This window comes from Pleurodeles waltl, chromosome 11 (genome assembly GCF_031143425.1).
Source record: "Pleurodeles waltl isolate 20211129_DDA chromosome 11, aPleWal1.hap1.20221129, whole genome shotgun sequence".
In the NCBI taxonomy this organism is placed as follows: Eukaryota; Metazoa; Chordata; class Amphibia; order Caudata; family Salamandridae; genus Pleurodeles; species Pleurodeles waltl.
The window spans coordinates 965,922,752-965,942,653 of record NC_090450.1 but is presented as its reverse complement, the minus strand read 5'-3'; the positions used below and the strand labels follow the sequence as shown (position 1 = coordinate 965,942,653).

The 19,902-nt window shown below is 35.4% G+C and overlaps 2 long non-coding RNA genes across 2 annotated transcripts; both read right to left on the bottom strand.

Moving 5' to 3' along the window:
* Positions 1-891: 891 nt before the first annotated feature.
* Positions 892-7,622, bottom strand: LOC138266421 (uncharacterized). The gene is made up of 2 exons (XR_011199512.1): positions 7,111-7,622; positions 892-1,556 (listed from the first exon to the last, which is right to left on the bottom strand). It is a non-coding gene; the product is annotated as an uncharacterized lncRNA (long non-coding RNA).
* A 2,799-nt stretch (positions 7,623-10,421) lies between these two features.
* On the bottom strand, positions 10,422-17,666 carry LOC138266420 (uncharacterized). The gene is made up of 2 exons (XR_011199511.1): positions 17,278-17,666; positions 10,422-11,086 (listed from the first exon to the last, which is right to left on the bottom strand). It is a non-coding gene; the product is annotated as an uncharacterized lncRNA (long non-coding RNA).
* Positions 17,667-19,902: the final 2,236 nt, after the last annotated feature.

Sequence of the window (19,902 nt, the reverse complement as noted above, 5' to 3'; positions counted from 1 at the left end):
CATCATCGGTATACTGGTTAAAATATTGCAAAGATTGTAATGAATTTCTGAATGTTACGTATTGCGAGGTGTCTCTCTGAATAGATAGCACCTTCCAGGTATTGCCCCTAAGTCAAATAACAGACATGTTCCATTATAAGCCTCATTATTCTTAGAAGAGTTAGCAAGTTTTGATATGTATATCGTGAGATATTTGAAACATGAAATTGTAATCTGTTTCACATACTTTTAGTCAAAACATGTGACAGCCACTGAGCTGTTAGGTATGATCGATAATTTAAAATATGGCACTTTTGAAAGTCACCAAGCTGTGCAATAATTTTATTGGATCTATCATGAATTTTCAATATTATCTACAACTGACCTTTGACATTCTATCGTCTGTTGTCAAAATCTTTGTACTATTCATTAATCAATCTATTCATGCAAGCAAATAAATATCCAACAGAAACACATCTGTTTCGCAATGAGTCTCACACCAAAAAATTGCTTTGACAAAGAAAACTTTAACATTTAGTCTGTCATTAGATCTAGATATCTACCTAAGGGAGTTAAATTTTGATTACAACTATCTGTTTAACCATGTGCTGTGCATACTAAAATAAAAGGGAGTGATTTCCAGATGCAATACCAATAAATTAGAGTGGGTGAAGGAGCCGATTGGATTTGAATGATATCTTATCTACGCTGTGTCAGATAAGTGGGGTCTTATTTTCTGGTCTGAAGAAGGGAGACATTAGAGTTAACTAATAGCTGCACTTTTTTATCTACCTGAGTTGCTCAGCATTGTCAAGGGAAAACCAGGGACACTTAAACAGCATAGACTCTCTGATATTAATGCACATTCAAACAAATTAACTACAAAATAGAAAGAAATACATTTTCAAAATATTATGTGATGAAAAACACAAATTTTATTGACAATACAAAAGAAACTAAAGGAGCCACAGAATGGATCAGCTGTTTCTCATTAATGGTTCATATGGGCTTAAATGGTTGAATTACTTCCTGAAAAGGAGATATTACAAGTTAAATGTTGAATATGATTGATGAAAGATTACAGTGGAGACTATTTTGTAATGACTCGCGTTGACACCAATATTTAATGTGCTTCTTCTCATGGAAGTTGTAGGTTATTTACCGTAAAAATGCTGCAGGTCAAAAAACTATATATCACCAAAGCGTTAGAAGGAGCTGACTCAACTTTCACTGGCAATTAGCTGGTGCTCAACATTAAACACATTCTGATTTCTTGACAGATTTTGCAAAGCTCTTTCCCTGGTGGGTGACCTGACAGGTAACTTCCTTGTTTGTGCTCCAGTCCGTGGTGGGCAGAGACAGGTAACTGCTGGCCATGAACAGATTATTTTCACTCTGTTTAGTAGCTCTGCTTTTCTCTACTCCATTGGTAATTGTTTGCCCACCAACTGTCCAGGTCACATCCACAGAGGCCGGGTAGAAGTCCTGGTAAAGGCACACCACAGTGGACTTGTCTTTTTCTACCTCCTCCTGAGAGGGTGGGAAGATGCTCAGAGTAGGACCCTTTGTCTCACCGGCTGCAAGAAAAGTAGGAAAATTATTAGAAATTGGGATAAATATAAGTATTTAGTTTTGGCATGTCTTGGTTAGCTGTCTTTGTCAAGCGCAATTGCAAAGGAAACCTTGTTCACCAGTGAATATTTTTGAAATGTTCCATCAGGATGTATGTCTGTAACATCTACTAAATGGTTTTTAGACCAAACAATATCATGGCATCATCTGACCTATGTAATAAAGCATGAAAAATATAGTTTTTTGGCAAAAGAATTATCTGAAGTGAAAACTTCACTTCAGCAGTCGTTTGAGATGATTGTCTTCTGATGTAAGTTATGGGTTTGAATAAAGACTTTCATAGTGTCTCAGAACAGTTATGTGTTTTATGCATGTGAGGATCTGAATTTCATAAAAGAAATTCAGAGAGAAAATGCTCTAGAAGTAGAAACATAATCAGGTTGTATGAAAACTGTCTGTCATTATCCCTAAGACTAATTAGCAGTAGCAGTACAATCGGTGCTGCTGGGGACACAGAGTGACAATCCAAATAATGTATCTGAAATAAATGTTAAAAAGATATGTATGCATCCCAAGTCCAAATGAAACACAGGTTTAGTTGCACTTTAGGAATGATATAGGAGGGCTAATCTCCAGCACCAGCCTATATTTCCCTAAATTCAATTGCTTTTCTACAACATGGTAATTTGCTGCAATTTGTTCAGGCAATCATTTTTAGAAATACAAAATGTATTTCTTTTTTGTGGGAAAGAAAAGGATTATTGAACAGCTAAATAAAAAGTGAGCAAACTCTTCTAGAGAACATTAAAAGCAATCCGGCAGCTGAGCGACCTCTGATCTAATAAGATGTATTATTAAAAGCTGATTAGAAGATTGCATTTGACACAAGGTGTTGGTACAAAAAGACTGATTTAAGGTTTATTCTGAAAGCACAGAACTTTACAACTTCAAAACAGGTTTGAACTTTGGCAGCTCCATTTTGTACCTACACACACATTTTTTGTCAAAGTGCTATGCTTAGTGCAACGCTATCTCTCTACAGTAGCACATTTATAAATTTAGTATTGCAGGTGTTCATGGGAGCTGACTGACCTAAAAACTGAGCAATCAGATGAAGTTTCCTTTCTGACATAGCACATACTGGGAAGCAACTCACATTTTATATTCATAATGTGCAATATTTAACAATATTAACAAACATGAAAATTTGTTGTTTTCTAGGATTATGCTAGAATATTGCAGTTCCAGCAACAATATCAATAATAAGAGATGTTATTCAGTGTTAACTATTTCACAAGCCTTAGAAGATAAAATATGGAGTCAATGAAGACTTTCAAAAGTTTAGAGCTGAACTCTCATAGAGAGAACTTTGAAGTCAATGCAATGCTATATTGCAATATTTTAAATGATCAATATATTATCTTTACTTTCTACCGTTATCAGATATCTATAACTTTTCCAACTGTTAGATGGGCACAAAACACGGTCCAAATGGTAGCTCTCTCATTTGGATTATAAACTCAATAAATACAAAGAACTTGGTAGGGTTTATATCAAATCATAGTTGTTGGGATAGTTTATTCAATTTACTGAATAGTCCATTAAATACTACATGTATTTGAAATGTCCCGAGTTAAACTGGTTTTCTTTTTCTATCTATTTGTAAAGTGGAATAACTCAGGATAAATGCTGTTAAATATAGAAAATGCATCCAAGAAATTAAAAAATATATGTTTTAGAATACAAAAAGCAATATCGTCTCAGTAGATATTGAATACAGGAAAACACATTAAACATTCTCAAAAGATATGTATTTTTGAAATGTGTTTGAATAGACATAGCTGCAAACAACCAGTTGTCTTAGTGTTAATGATGTTGCACTTTAGATTGAGGTTGACTAATAACAATATGGGGCACTAAATCACTTCATCTTAGCTTATTACAAAAAGGATGATAAAAGATAAACAACATATATTCAGTAGAAATCCAGTCAGAGGAAATGGGCAGCATAAACATGAAAACATGAATAAAGATCCCCAGGTATATTTATTTTGCTTTGTCAGCATTTATCCTATGTTTAAATGCTCTAAAATTAGACAGGGATTGGAGGCAGAACGAAAAGAACTATCCCACTAAAGACACCATCATTTGGTTGATTGTTGAACCCAGAAAACCAACCAAGGGATAACTAGTGACCTATTGCCTAATTAGTCATTGGATCAAAGATCGTTCCCAATAAAGTACATAGAATGTTATTTCCTGAGCACATTAAGTAAACATGGAAATATAAAAAATATCATGAGAATTACTTATTTCCATCCTAATGACAAGTTTGGCAAAAGTCAAGATTTGCGCAGAGAAATGCATAAAATGAATATCATGAGATGTATTTGAAAACTCTCACCTGAGGAAATTTTTATCATTTACTTTTTGAAAGGGAAAAGAACGATGAATATTGCTTGTAAAAAATGAAACATGCAGGAATTGCTGCAAACAACACTGATTCTACATGCTATGTCTTATAACTAGAAAATAATTCTATAACTATACATTATTTCCGCACCTAGCTAATACTGAACACCATAGTATTAGTAATACTGGATGCTGCATTACCCGATCATTTCTCTAGACAACACATAATGAGATCCAACATATTTTGCGGATATCTTAATACTAGCAGATGGTAAAAAAGAAAAATAAGGAAACCAATACTATTTTACAAAATATTAACTTGCAGTCAAAGTAGATGATATTAATTCTGTCACTTACTTAGGACATTCAGCTGGGTTCCTCCACCGAAGATAAACACACTGTGCCACAAGACTGTGCACAAACCCAGCCAAATGCAGGGTAGCATTTGGAGTTAGATTTAGGATTGATGGCTGTATGCTTCTCAATAAACTTATGATACAGAACTCCAAAAACAGTCTTTTGGCTTCCAATACCTGAAGCTGTTTTATTCCCTACTCTAGTTCTTCCTAAGAACAGTGTTCTTTCTAGAATATAGTGTAACATTTCTTAAGCGTTTCTACAACATAAGGATGATATTAAATGGTTTCTAGACGTAGGACAATCTCCAATCAGTCAAATGCTCTTTCTGTCGTTTAGACTTGGCACTGGTAGTCCAATTTTTGAATTATTTGAGAAAAGAATGACTAACATATTTGCAAATGAATGCTTTTAGGTAGAGTGAAATCAATAAGATATGAACATTTTGGCACCTTTAACTAGACTGATGGAACACAAAATATTCTAAATTTAAGAAACTGTGTTCAAGGTGTGAGTTCAATCTCTCACAAAACAAAAAGGAAATCAATTTTGCAGCAACATAATAAAGCTCAAAGTACGTCCCTAGAAACTGCTGTGTATTAATAGTATTTAAAGATATTTTTTAAATGCTGATGCCAATTTGTAGGGTAACAGTACTTTCTACCTAACAGAATCAAAATATCATTCTAGATTGCTAATAGTAAAACAGACAGAGATTTCTGACAATAAATATCCTAGAAGAATACAAGAATATAAAAATGCAAATTATGACATTTAGTAGCAACCAGTCAAAATTACATATCAAAATGCTATGAGTGTGGATACAATATTAGAAATATGAATTGTTACATTCATAAGCAAGATCTGTTCACATTCAAGTAATGAAAATAGAAAAATATAGGGGAAAATGTATGTTAGACTAAAGCAGTTCTTCAAAATATTGTACAGTGATGATTCTGTTACTTACTTAGGACGTTCAGCTGGGTTCCTCCACCAAAGATATACCCACAGTGCTACAGTGCTGATCACAAACCAGCAATTCACAGGGTAGTAGCTACAGTACAGTGTATTTTAGATTTAACTTCATGTACAGTTAACGAATTGTTACAGATGCAGTGAGGCACTGCAAAGACTATCTGCATCAACAGGTGCAGCAAAATAAAGGATGGGTGGAACATCATCTGGTGATATAGAGTAGAAGGCACAAATAGGAAATATAAGCAGTATATGCAGTAGTTAAAATAGATGGGAATTGACAGAGCTCCATTGTCTCCATTAACAAATACCATATTGCGTAGGTACATTCAAGCTCGAAAACAATTGTTCTCACCATCTTTAAAATTCTATGGGATGCAGATAAAAATCAAGCATCTGTCATCATCATCTTCCCCTCACAAAAATACAACTGCTGTTGCTATCGAACCCTTGATACTTTATTGAGGTATCTGCGTTCTTGAGACATTCTATAGAGCTCTTTTAGAGCATTGCATAATTTTGGAAAGCTATTTACACTGCAATATGATTTGCAGTCATAGTAACACAGATTTCTTTTTTTTACAGGTTGACCAAATAATCCTTAAATGTCTTGACCTAATACATTGTTTTTTTTTCCCAATTATATTTCCAATGATCTAACAGATTAACCACAGCCATAAACGTTTTCTGTATTTCTCCTGTTCCTGATCAGACAACTTTTATTTCTTCAGAATCCTGCTATTTTTTGTAAGATCGGAATCCCATACATTTTCCATAGAGTTTCTAAAATTGTAAATAACGTGTTTGGAAGGAATATAAACAGCAAGAATAGTTTCCAGACCTAAGACAATGCACACCTAACTTATGGTTGCAACATTTTATAATCTAAGCCCATTGTAACTTGATCTGAAGGAAATGTGAAATAAAGCCTCTGGATGCACAAAAAGATATTGGTTCTTTGTTGTTGTTGCTAGACAACATGACATAAGAGTGGGACTCAAAAGTCTGTAAAAGACTGCAAAGTTTGATATTCAGTACAGATTTCAACTGAGACTGAGGGTAGTGTGAACTAAAGCCCCTGGATGAACAAAAAAATCACTTTATTCATTAATACAAGAACTCCTTTTCACGATATAATGAGATAAATAAGTTCTAGTTACATAGAAATATGTTTCACTGAATTATTGTACACTGCAAACCATTTGCTGATATGCCTTTTACCTACTCTCCCTTCATTCTCTTTCTGCCATTGCAATTGCAAAATCCACATTGTGTATAACACTTTGTTGCTTTGCAGCTCAGTTCATGAAATGAAAATCACTTACATAAAATATGAATGTCTTTTTTTCTTTAACGGGTTTTCTTCTAAACTTTCACTCCATCAATTATAGACTATTTCCTCACAATGGACTTATTTTCCCACATAATTATACTTTGTCATTATATTCAGCAATGCAGAAGGTCCTTGATATAGACACTTTGACATTATCCTACTTTTGGAATCTGTTGAGAAAATATATTTCCTAGGAAATGCATATTTGTTAAAATAGTCTATAGTTTTAAACATAATATATGCCTGATCCTTAAAAATGTACTTTTATGGGCATTATTTTCACTCTACCTAGCAATAGTCGGTGCAATTAAATCTAACTAAATGAACTTTTTTTATACCAAGAGTAGATGGATATATATATATGTACATGCCAATCAGGGAAAGAATTATATATAGATTCAGAGACAAATAATGCAAAACTGAAGAAGGTTGTAAAGAAACATCCTTGAAAAGTAAAGTAGATAATGAATGGTGCTACTTACAAAGGACATTTAGCTGGGTGCCTCCACCGAAGATCCACCACTGTGATGTATAGCTGTACAAAAACTGTCTCCGCATGATGTGACACAACAGGAGATCAGCAGACAATTATCAATGTGATATTATGGCAAATCCTTCTTGACTGATAATTGAGGGCCTCATGACTCTATCATAGAAGAAACGCTTGTACCCATAAAGTGGTGCATCAGTTGGGTGAACTGTCAGGTAGAAATCTGCTTATCTCTGTCATGTTCTTAACAAAATGTCCATGGACAGAATTTATAACCATTGTTAGCACAAAAGGATGGGACATTTTGTTATGCCTTCAGTGGGTAAAAGGTTGGAATATGGATTTTGTGATGGTCTACTAACTTTTAGAAGGCAAGGATTTAAACATGTGTCCTCTTTGTTTTGACTTACCTTGCTAACCATCCACAATTTATTAGCAAGATCAACAAATCATAGCCCCCAAATTACTTATTGTGTTCATAATCTTAAATATTATCATATGCTCATCCAATATACTTGGACTACATTGTTCATGGGCTTGGCAGATGAATTGAGGAAAGACAATCAGCTCAATGTACTGCCTTTTGGTTCAGCAAATGTAACAATGAGCCTGAGGGTCACTTTGTAAACCAAAGTCCCAGATGCCTGTTGGGTTTTCTTATTCCTAAAAGTCCATATCTAATAGTGGTGCTCTTCTTGAATTAAACACCTATGGGCGATTGTCAAATAGTCACAGTTGAAGGAATAGCAGAATTAATTTCCTGGACTTAGAAAGGAAACACACTTTTCTGATCATGATATTTTAACAGATAGTTACATCTAATAAATATCTAGAGGGCAAATTTATCCTAAATACTATTTTCATTGAGCTGTGTTGTAAAATGCGTAGGCAAGGGCAGCAATGATATCCAAAGTGAGCAGTGTGTGTCTGATCCCTGACAAACTGCTAAGATGATGAGCCCTTTCTGAATGTCACTAGTGTTGAATGCCTTCTTTAAGAATCCTTTATTGTAGATATTCATATGTTCCATGTTTGATCCACCAATTGACTTTGTAATTTTTTATGGTGTGAAAAATGTATTAATTTAGTATAAATGTATAGAATATTGAAAGGTTTACTGTAACTTGCATGTACTTCCTATCTATTCCCAAAGGCAAGAGTTGCACAGGTAAGACAGGCTACATCCTGTGTATCATTACTTTACTTTTCTTACCTACATACCATCCTAAACTCAGTATGTCATGTCTGGTTCATGTGGGCTGCAACTTCATATCTAGTGCTCTTATGAAACAATATGGGCTGCCTCCTAAATACAACCAAAATAAAAATACTTATATTTCTACCAATTATTAGTGCTTCTGTCATGTTACTGGCCCCATTTAAAGTTGTGTACTATTGAAATATTATCACATATGTGCTGGAAGTAGTCGCACTAAAGCAAAATCCACTAATGGAATTCACTTGTGGATTGTTTTCCATGGGCTTCTTCTTGCTCTATAAACTGTAAGATTTAGCACATGTACCCACTGCAAATCGAGGCTAATATTTCACTGATGGCTTGTAGTCCTGGAAAACCGAAAGCAGAGAAAAAGATAGACACACTCTTTACAATTGCCTAAAAATCTGTAATCATAGTTTGAGCAATTAAATGACGGTTATATTTTGATGGTTATTTGTCTCAATCTCATTTGTTGAAGATTCAAGTGTGTTACTCTTGGTTCCCTACTTAGACCATAATACATTTTCTGCAGATTATCTACTCCCTGTGGTATATTGTGTTATTCTCCACACCATGTACTCAAGGAAACAGACTCATTCACCAACACCTATTTTTCTTTCACACAACCTCTTGCTCCCATATCATACAACCTCTCAAACCCAATTTCCTCATCTACCTTATTCCCTTGTTTTTTACAGTCTTCTCTTTCTCATTTTCCTTCATTCTTCAGTTACACTTTCTTACTTGCTTTTCAGTTTAGCTATGCTGCTAATCCTTATCAGAGCTTACATTCACCTCAGGGTTCTTAAGCCCATTTTTCTCTTCCTCTTTCTATTCCACTCCTCACCTCTGTTTACATTTACTATTCTCCTCTGCCATATCTTTTCATTCTTACTCTACACTTCTCTTCTGCTCTGCTCTACTCAAGAGATCCCCTTTTTTTAATATCTATTTTAACACGTTAAGCTTTTCTAAGTGACCGCACACTATTCTAATCAATTCAGTCTCCAGAATGACCTTATTTATATAGTTGAGGATTTTCATTGTCGCCTCTTCATCGGTCCCAATCTTCTATTTCATCATTGTGTTTTTTATATTTCTTTGTGTAAGATCATATTCATAAAGTGCAGTAATCACCTTAATAAAAAACACCTTGATTTTAGAAAAGCAATAGATGTAACTTGTGGTAGATCATCATCGGTATACTGGTTAAAATATTGCAAAGATTGTAATGAATTTCTGAATGTTACGTATTGCGAGGTGTATCTCTCTGAATAGATAGCACCTTCCAGGTATTGCCCCTAAGTCAAATAACAAACATGTTCCATTATAAGCCTCATTATTCTTAGAAGAGTTAGCAAGTTTTGATATGTATATCGTGAGATATTTGAAACATGAAATTGTAATCTGTTTCACATACTTTTAGTCAAAACATGTGACAGTCACTGAGCTGTTAGGTATGATCGATAATTTAAGATATGGCACTTTTGAAAGTCACCAAGCTGTGCAATAATTTTATTGGATCTATCATGAATTTTCAATATTATCTACAACTGACCTTTGACATTCTATCGTCTGTTGTCAAAATCTTTGTACTATTCATTAATCAATCTATTCATGCAAGCAAATAAATATCCAACAGAAACACATCTGTTTCGCAATGAGTCTCACACCAAAAGATGCTTTGACAAAGAAAACTTTAACATTTAGTCTGTCATTAGATCTAGATATCTACCTAAGGGAGTTCAATTTTGATTACAACTATCTGTTTAACCATGTGCTGTGCATACTAAAATAAAAGGGAGTGATTTCCAGATGCAATACCAATAAATTAGAGTGGGTGAAGGAGCCGATTGGATTTGAATGATATCTTATCTACGCTGTGTCAGATAAGTGGGGTCTTATTTTCAGGTCTGAAGAAGGGAGACATTAGAGTTAACTAATAGCTGCACTTTTTTATCTACCTGAGTTGCTCAGCATTGTCAAGGGAAAACCAGGGACACTTAAACAGCATAGACTCTCTGATATTAATGCACATTCAAACAAATTAACTACAAAATAGAAAGAAATACATTTTCAAAATATTATGTGATGAAAAACACAAATTTTATTGACAATACAAAAGAAACTAAAGGAGCCACAGAATGGATCAGCTGTTTCTCATTAATGGTTCATATGGGCTTAAATGGTTGAATTACTTCCTGAAAAGGAGATATTACAAGTTAAATGTTGAATATGATTGATGAAAGATTACAGTGGAGACTATTTTGTAATGACTCACGTTGACACCAGCATTTAATGTGCTTCTTCTCATGGAAGTTGTAGGTTATTTACCGTAAAAATGCTGCAGGTCAGAAAACTATATATCACCAAAGCGTTAGAAGGAGCTGACTCAACTTTCACTGGCAATTAGCTGGTGCTCAACATTAAACACATTCTGATTTCTTGACAGATTTTGCAAAACTCTTTCCCTGGTGGGTGACCTGACAGGTAACTTCCTTGTTTGTGCTCCAGTCCGTGGTGGGCAGAGACAGGTAACTGCTGGCCATGAACAGATTATTTTCACTCTGTTTAGTAGCTCTGCTTTTCTCTACTCCATTGGTAATTGTTTGCCCACCAACTGTCCAGGTCACATCCACAGAGGCCGGGTAGAAGTCCTGGTAAAGGCACACCACAGTGGACTTGTCTTTTTCTACCTCCTCCTGAGAGGGTGGGAAGATGCTCAGAGTAGGACCCTTTGTCTCACCGGCTGCAAGAAAAGTAGGAAAATTGACAGAAATTGGGATAAATATAAGTATTTAGTTTTGGCATGTCTTGGTTAGCTGTCTTTGTCAAGCGCAATTGCAAAGGAAACATTGTTCACCAGTGAATATTTTTGAAATGTTCCATCAGGATGTATGTCTGTAACATCTACTAAATGGTTTTTAGACCAAACAATATCATGGCATCATCTGACCTATGTAATAAAGCATGAAAAATATAGTTTTTTGGCAAAAGAATTATCTGAAGTGAAAACTTCACTTCAGCAGTCATTTGAGATGATTGTCTTCTGATGTAAGTTATGGGTTTGAATAAAGACTTTCATAGTGTCTCAGAACAGTTATGTGTTTTATGCATGTGAGGATCTGAATTTCATAAAAGAAATTCAGAGAGAAAATGCTCTAGAAGTAGAAACATAATCAGGTTGTATGAAAACTGTCTGTCATTATCCCTAAGACTAATTAGCAGTAGCAGTACAATCGGTGCTGCTGGGGACACAGAGTGACAATCCAAATAATGTATCTGAAATAAATGTTAAAAAGATATGTATGCATCCCAAGTCCAAATGAAACACAGGTTTAGTTGCACTTTAGGAATGATATAGGAGGGCTAATCTCCAGCACCAGCCTATATTTCCCTAAATTCAATTGCTTTTCTACAACATGGTAATTTGCTGCAATTTGTTCAGGCAATCATTTTTAGAAATACAAAATGTATTTCTTTTTTGTGGGAAAGAAAAGGATTATTGAACAGCTAAATAAAAAGTGAGCAAACTCTTCTAGAGAACATTAAAAGCAATCCGGCAGCTGAGCGACCTCTGATCTAATAAGATGTATTATTAAAAGCTGATTAGAAGATTGCATTTGACACAAGGTGTTGGTACAAAAAGACTGATTTAAGGTTTATTCTGAAACACAGAACTTTACAACTTCAAAACGGGTTTGAACTTTGGCAGCTCCATTTTGTACCTACACACACATTTTTTGTCAAAGTGCTATGCTTAGTGCAACGCTATCTCTCTACAGTGGCACATTTATAAATTTAGTATTGCAGGTGTTCATGGGAGCTGACTGACCTAAAAACTGAGCAATCAGATGAAGTTTCTTTCTGACATAGCACATACTGGGAAGCAACTCACATTTTATATTCATAATGTGCAATATTTAACAATATTAACAAACATGAAAATGGGTTGTTTTCTAGGATTATGCTAGAATATTGCAGTTCCAGCAACAATATCAATAATAAGAGTTGTTATTCAGTGTTAACTATTTCACAAGCCTTAGAAGATAAAATATGGAGTCAATGAAGACTTTCAAAAGTTTAGAGCTGAACTCTCATAGAGAGAACTTTGAAGTCAATGCAATGCTATATTGCAATATTTTAAATGATCAATATATTATCTTTACTTTCTACCATTATCAGATATCTATAACTTTTCCAACTGTTAGATGGGCACAAAACACGGTCCAAATGGTAGCTCTCTCATTTGGATTATAAACTCAATAAATACAAAGAACTTGGTAGGGTTTATATCAAATCATAGTTGCTGGGATAGTTTATTCAATTTACTGAATAGTCCATTAAATACTACATATATTTGAAATGTCCTGAGTTAAACTGGTTTTCCTTTTCTATCTCTTTTGTAAAGTGGAATAACTCAGGATAAATGCTGTTAAATATAGAAAATGCATCCAAGAAATTAAAAAATATGGGGGTCATTCTGACCCACGCGGGCGGCGGTCGCCGCCCGCGTGGAGGGAGCCGCCATATGGCCGCTCCGCGGTCGAAAGACCGCGGAGGCCATTCAGGCTTTCCCGCTGGGCTGGCGGGGGACCGCCAGGAGGCCGCCCGCCAGCCCAGCGGGAAACCCCTCCCCACGAGGAAGCCGGCTCCGAATGGAGCCAGCGGAGTGGGTATGTGCGACGGGTGCAGTTTGCACCCGTCGCGTATTTCAGTGTCTGCATTGCAGACACTGAAATACACAGTGGGGCCCTCTTACGGCGGCCCCTGCAGTGCCCATGCATTGGCATGGGCACTGCAGGGGCCCCCAGGGGCCCCGTGGCACCCCTACCGCCATCCTGTTCCTGGTGGGCGAACCGCCAGGAACAGGATGGCGGTAGGGGGTGTCAGAATCCCCCATGGCGGCGCAGCAAGCTGCGCCGCCATGGGGAATTCCAAGGGCAGCGGAAAACCGGCGGGAGACCGCCGGTTTTCCGCATCTGACCGCAGCCAAACCGCCGCGGTCAGAATGCCCTGCGGGGCACCGCCAGCCTGTTGGCGGTGCTCCCGCCGACCCTGGCCCCGGCGGTCAAGGACCGCCGGGGTCAGAATCACCCCCTATATGTTTTAGAATACAAAAAGCAATATTGTCTCAGTAGATATTGAATACAGGAAAACACATTAAACATTCTCAAAAGATATGTATTTTTGAAATGTGTTTGAATAGACATAGCTGCAAACAACCAGTTGTCTTAGTGTTAATGATGTTGCACTTTAGATTGAGGTTGACTAATAACAATATGGGGCACTAAATCACTTCATCTTAGCTTATTACAAAAAGGATGATAAAAGATAAACAACATATATTCAGTAGAAATCCAGTCAGAGGAAATGGGCAGCATAAACATGAAAACATGAATAAAGATCCCCAGGTATATTTATTTTGGTTAGTCAGCATTTATCCTATGTTTAAATGCTCTAAAATTAGACAGGGATTGGAGGCAGAATGAAAAGAACTATCCCACTAAAGACACCATCATTTGGTTGATTGTTGAACCCAGAAAACCAACCAAGGGATAACTAGTGACCTATTGCCTAATTAGTCATTGGATCACAGATCGTTCCCAATAAAGTACATGGAATGTTATTTCCTGAGCACATTAAGTAAACATGGAAATATAAAAAATATCATGAGAATTACTTATTTCCATCCTAATGACAAGTTTGGCAAAAGTCAAGATTTGCGCAGAGAAATGCATAAAATGAATATCATGAGATGTATTTGAAAACTCTCACCTGAGGAAATTTTTATCATTTACTTTTTGAAAGGGAAAAGAACGATGAATATTGCTTGTAATAAATGAAACATGCAGGCATTGCTGCAAACAACACTGATTCTACATGCTATGTCTTATAACTAGAAAATAATTCTATAACTATACATTATTTCCGCACCTAGCTAATACTGAACACCATGGTATTAGTAATACTGGATGCTGCATTACCCGATCATTTCTCTAGACAACACATAATGAGATCCAACATATTTTGCGGATATCTTAATACTAGCAGATGGTAAAAAAGAAAAATAAGGAAACCAATACTATTTTACAAAATATTAACTTGAAGTCAAAGTAGATGATATTACAGTAATTCTGTCACTTACTTAGGACATTCAGCTGGGTTCCTCCACCAAAGATAAACACACTGTGCCACAAGACTGTGCACAAACCCAGCCAAATGCAGGGTAGCATTTGGAGTTAGATTTAGGATTGATTTACTGTATGCTTCTCAATAAACTTATGATACAGAACTCAAAAAACAGTCTTTTGGCTTCCAATACCTGAAGCTGTTTTATTACCTACTCTAGTTCTTCCTAAGAACAGTGTTCTTTCTAGAGTATAGTGTAACATTTCTTAAGCGTTTCTACAACATAAGGATGATATTAAATGGTTTCTAGACGTAGGACAATCTCCAATCAGTCAAATGCTCTTTCTGTCGTTTAGACTTGGCACTGGTAGTCCAATTTTTGAATTAGTTGAGAAAAGAATGAGTAACATATTTGCAAATGAATGCTTTTAGGTAGAGTGAAATCAATAGGATATGAACATTTTGGCACCTTTAACTAGACTGATGGAACACAACATATTCTAAATTTAAGAAACTGTGTTCAAGGTGTGAGTTCAATCTCTCACAAAACAAAAAGGAAATCAATTTTGCAGCAACATAATAAAGCTCAAAGTACGTCCCTAGAAACTGCTGTGTATTAATTGTATTTAAAGATATTTTTTAAATGGTGATGCCAATTTGTAGGGTAACAGTACTTTCTACCTAACAGAATCAAAATATCATTCTAGATTGCTAATAGTAAAACAGACAGAGATTTCTGACAATAAATATCCTAGAAGAATACAAGAATATAAAAATGCAAATTATGACATTTAGTAGCAACGCAGTCAAAATTACATATCAAAATGCTATCAGTGTGGATACAATATTAGAAATCTGAATTGTTACATTCATAAGCAAGATCTGTTCACATTCAAGTAATGAAAATAGAAAAATATAGGGGAAAATGTATGTTAGACTAAAGCAGTTCTTCAAAATATTGTACAGTGATGATTCTGTTACTTACTTAGGACGTTCAACTGGGTTCCTCCACCAAAGATATACCCACAGTGCTACAGTGCTGATCACAAACCAGCAATTCACATGGTAGTAGCTACTGTACAGTGTATTTTAGATTTAACTTCATGTACAGTTAATGAATTGTTACAGATGCAGTGAGGCACTGCAAAGACTATCTGCATCAACAGGTGCAGCAAAATAAAGGATGGATGGAACATCATCTGGTGATATAGAGTAGAAGGCACAAATAGGAAATATAAGCAGTATATGCAGTAGTTAAAATAGATGGGAATTGACAGAGCTCCAATGTCTCCATTAACAAATACTGTATCGCGTAGGTACATTCAAGCTCGAAAACAATTGTTCTCACCATCTTTAAAATTCTATGGGATGCAGATAAAAATCCAGCATCTGTCATCATCATCTTCCCCTCACAAAAATACAACTGCTGTTGCTATCGAACCCTTGATACTTTTATTGAGGTATCTGCGTTCTTGAGACATTCTATAGAGCTCTTTAGAGCATTGCATAATTTTGGAAAGCTATTTACACTGCAATATGATTTGCAGTCATAGTAACACAGATTTTTTTTTTTTACAGGTTGACCAAATAATCCTTAAATGTCTTGAGCTAATACATTGTATTTTTTTCCCAATTATATTTCCAATGATCTAACAGATTAACCACAGCCATAAACGTTTTCTGTATTTCTCCTGTTCCTGATCAGACAACTTTTATTTCTTCAGAATCCTGCTATTTTTTGTAAGATCGGAATCCCATACATTTTCCATACAGTTTCTAAAATTGTAAATAACGTGTTTGGAAGGAATATAAACAGCAAGAATAGTTTCCAGACCTAAAACAATGCACACCTAATTTATGGTTGCAACATTTTATAATCTAAGCCCATTGTAACTTGATCTGAAAGAAATGTGAAATAAAGCCTCTGGATGCACAAAAAGATATTGGTTCTTTGTTGTTGTTGCTAGACAACATGACATAAGAGTGGGACTCAAAAGTCTGTAAAAGACTGCAAAGTTTGATATTCAGTACAGATTTCAACTGAGACTGAGGGTAGTGTGAACTAAAGCCCCTGGATGAACAAAAAAATCACTTTATTCATTAATACAAGAACTCCTTTTCACGATATAATGAGATAAATAAGTTCTAGTTACATAGAAATATGTTTCACTGAATTATTGTACACTGCAAACCATTTGCTGATATGCCTTTTACCTACTCTCCCTTAATTCTCTTTCTGCCATTGCAATTGCAAAATCCACATTGTGTATAACACTTTGTTGCTTTGCAGCTCAGTTCATGAAATGAAAATCACTTACATAAAATATGAATGTCTTTTTTTCTTTAACGGGTTTTCTTCTAAACTTTCACTCCATCAATTATAGACTATTTCCTCACAATGGACTTATTTTCCCACATAATTATACTTTTTCATTATATTCAGCAATGCAGAAGGTCCTTGATATAGACACTTTGACATTATCCTACTTTTGGAATCTGTTGAGAAAATATATTTCCTAGGAAATGCATATTTGTTAAAATAGTCTATAGTTTTAAACATAATATATGCCTGATCCTTAAAAATGTACTTTTATGGGCATTATTTTCACTCTACCTAGCAATAGTCGGTGCAATTAAATCTAACTAAATGAACTTTTTTTATACCAAGAGTAGATGGATATATATATATGTACATGCCAATCAGGGAAAGAATTATATATAGATTCAGAGACAAATAATGCAAAACTGAAGAAGGTTGTAAAGAAACATCCTTGAAAAGTAAAGTAGATAATGAATGGTGCTACTTACAAAGGACATTTAGCTGGGTGCCTCCACCGAAGATCCACCACTGTGATGTATAGCTGTACAAAAACTGTCTCCGCATGATGTGACACAACAGGAGATCAGCAGACAATTATCAATGTGATATTATGGCAAATCCTTCTTGACTGATAATTGAGGGCCTCATGACTCTATCATAGAAGAAACGCTTGTACCCATAAAGTGGTGCATCAGTTGGGTGAACTGTCAGGTAGAAATCTGCTTATCTCTGTCATGTTCTTAACAAAATGTCCATGGACAGAATTTATAACCATTGTTAGCACAAAAGGATGGGACATTTTGTTATGCCTTCAGTGGGTAAAAGGTTGGAATATGGATTTTGTGATGGTCTACTAACTTTTAGAAGGCAAGGATTTAAACATGTGTCCTCTTTGTTTTGACTTACCTTGCTAACCATCCACAATTTATTAGCAAGATCAACAAATAATAGCCCCCAAATTACTTATTGTGTTCATAATCTTAAATATTATCATATGCTCATCCAATATACTTGGACTACATTGTTCATAGGCTTGGCAGATGAATTGAGGAAAGACAATCAGCTCAATGTACTGCCTTTTGGTTCAGCAAATGTAACAATGAGCCTGAGGGTCACTTTGTAAACCAAAGTCCCAGATGCCTGCTGGGTTTTCTTATTCCTAAAAGTCCATATCTAGTAGTGGTGCTAACACCTATGGGCGATTGTCAAATAGTCACAGTTGAAGGAATAGCAGAATTAATTTCCTGGACTTAGAAAGGAAACACACTTTTCTGATCATGATATTTTAACAGATAGTTACATCTAATAAATATCTAGAGGGCCAATTTATCCTAAATACTATTTTCATTGAGCTGTGTTGTAAAATGCGTAGGCAAGGGCAGCAATGATATCCAAAGTGAGCAGTGTGTATCTGATCCCTGACAAACTGCTAAGATGATGAGCCCTTTCTGAATGTCACTAGTGTTGAATGCCTTCTTTAAGAATCCTTTATTGTAGATATTCATTTGTTCCATGTTTGATCCACCAATTGACTTTGTAATTTTTTATGGTGTGAAAAATGTATTAATTTAGTATAAATGTATAGAATATTGAAAGGTTTACTGTACCTTGCATGTACTTCCTATCTATTCCCAAAGGCAAGAGTTGCACAGGTAAGACAGGCTACATCCTGTGTATCATTACTTTACTTTTCTTACCTACATACCATCCTAAACTCAGTGTGTCATGTCTGGTTCATGTGGGCTGCAACTTCATATCTAGTGCTCTTATGAAACAATATGGGCTGCCTCCTAAATACAACCAAAATAAAAATACTTATATTTCTACCAATTATTAGTGCTTCTGTCATGTTACTGGCCCCATTTAAAGTTGTGTACTATTGAAATATTATCACATATGTGCTGGAAGTAGTCGCACTAAAGCAAAATCCACTAATGGAATTCACTTGTGGATTGTTTTCCATGGGCTTCTTCTTGCTCTATAAACTGTAAGATTTAGCACATGTACCCACTGCAAATCGAGGCTAATATTTCACTGATGGCTTGTAGTCCTGGAAAACCGAAAGCAGAGAAAAAGATAGACACACTCTTTACAATTGCCTAAAAATCTGTAATCATAGTTTGAGCAATTAAATGACGGTTATATTTTGATGGTTGTCTCAATCTCATTTGGTGAAGATTCAAGTGTGTTACTCTTGGTTCCCTACTTAGACCATAATACATTTTCTGCAGATTATCTACTCCCTGTGGTATATTGTGTTATTCTCCACACCAAGTACTCAAGGAAACAGACTCATTCACCAACACCTATTTTTCTTTCACACAACCTCTTGCTCCCATATCATACAACCTCTCAAACCCAATTTCCTCATCTACCTTATTCCCTTGTTTTTTACAGTCTTCTCTTTCTCATTTTCCTTCATTCTTCAGTTACACTTTCTTACTTGCTTTTCAGTTTAGCTATGCTGCTAATCCTTATCAGAGCTTACATTCACCTCAGGGTTCTTAAGCCCATTTTTCTCTTCCTCTTTCTATTCCACTCCTCACCTCTGTTTACATTTACTATTCTCCTCTGCCATATCTTTTCATTCTTACTCTACACTTCTCTTCTGCTCTGCTCTACTCAAGAGATCCCCTTTTTTTAATATCTATTTTAACACGTTAAGCTTTTCTAAGTGACCGCACACTATTCTAATCAATTCAGTCTCCAGAATGACCTTATTTATATAGTTGAGGATTTTCATTGTCGACTCTTCATCGGTCCCAATCTTCTATTTTATCATTGTGTTTTTTATATTTCTTTGTGTAAGATCATATTCATAAAGTGCAGTAATCACCTTAATAAAAAACACCTTGATTTTAGAAAAGCAATAGATGTAACTTGTGGTAGATCATCATCGGTATACTGGTTAAAATATTGCAAAGATTGTAATGAATTTCTGAATGTTACGTATTGCGAGGTGTATCTCTCTGAATAGATAGCACCTTCCAGGTATTGCCCCTAAGTCAAATAACAAACATGTTCCATTATAAGCCTCATTATTCTTAGAAGAGTTAGCAAGTTTTGATATGTATATCGTGAGATATTTGAAACATGAAATTGTAATCTGTTTC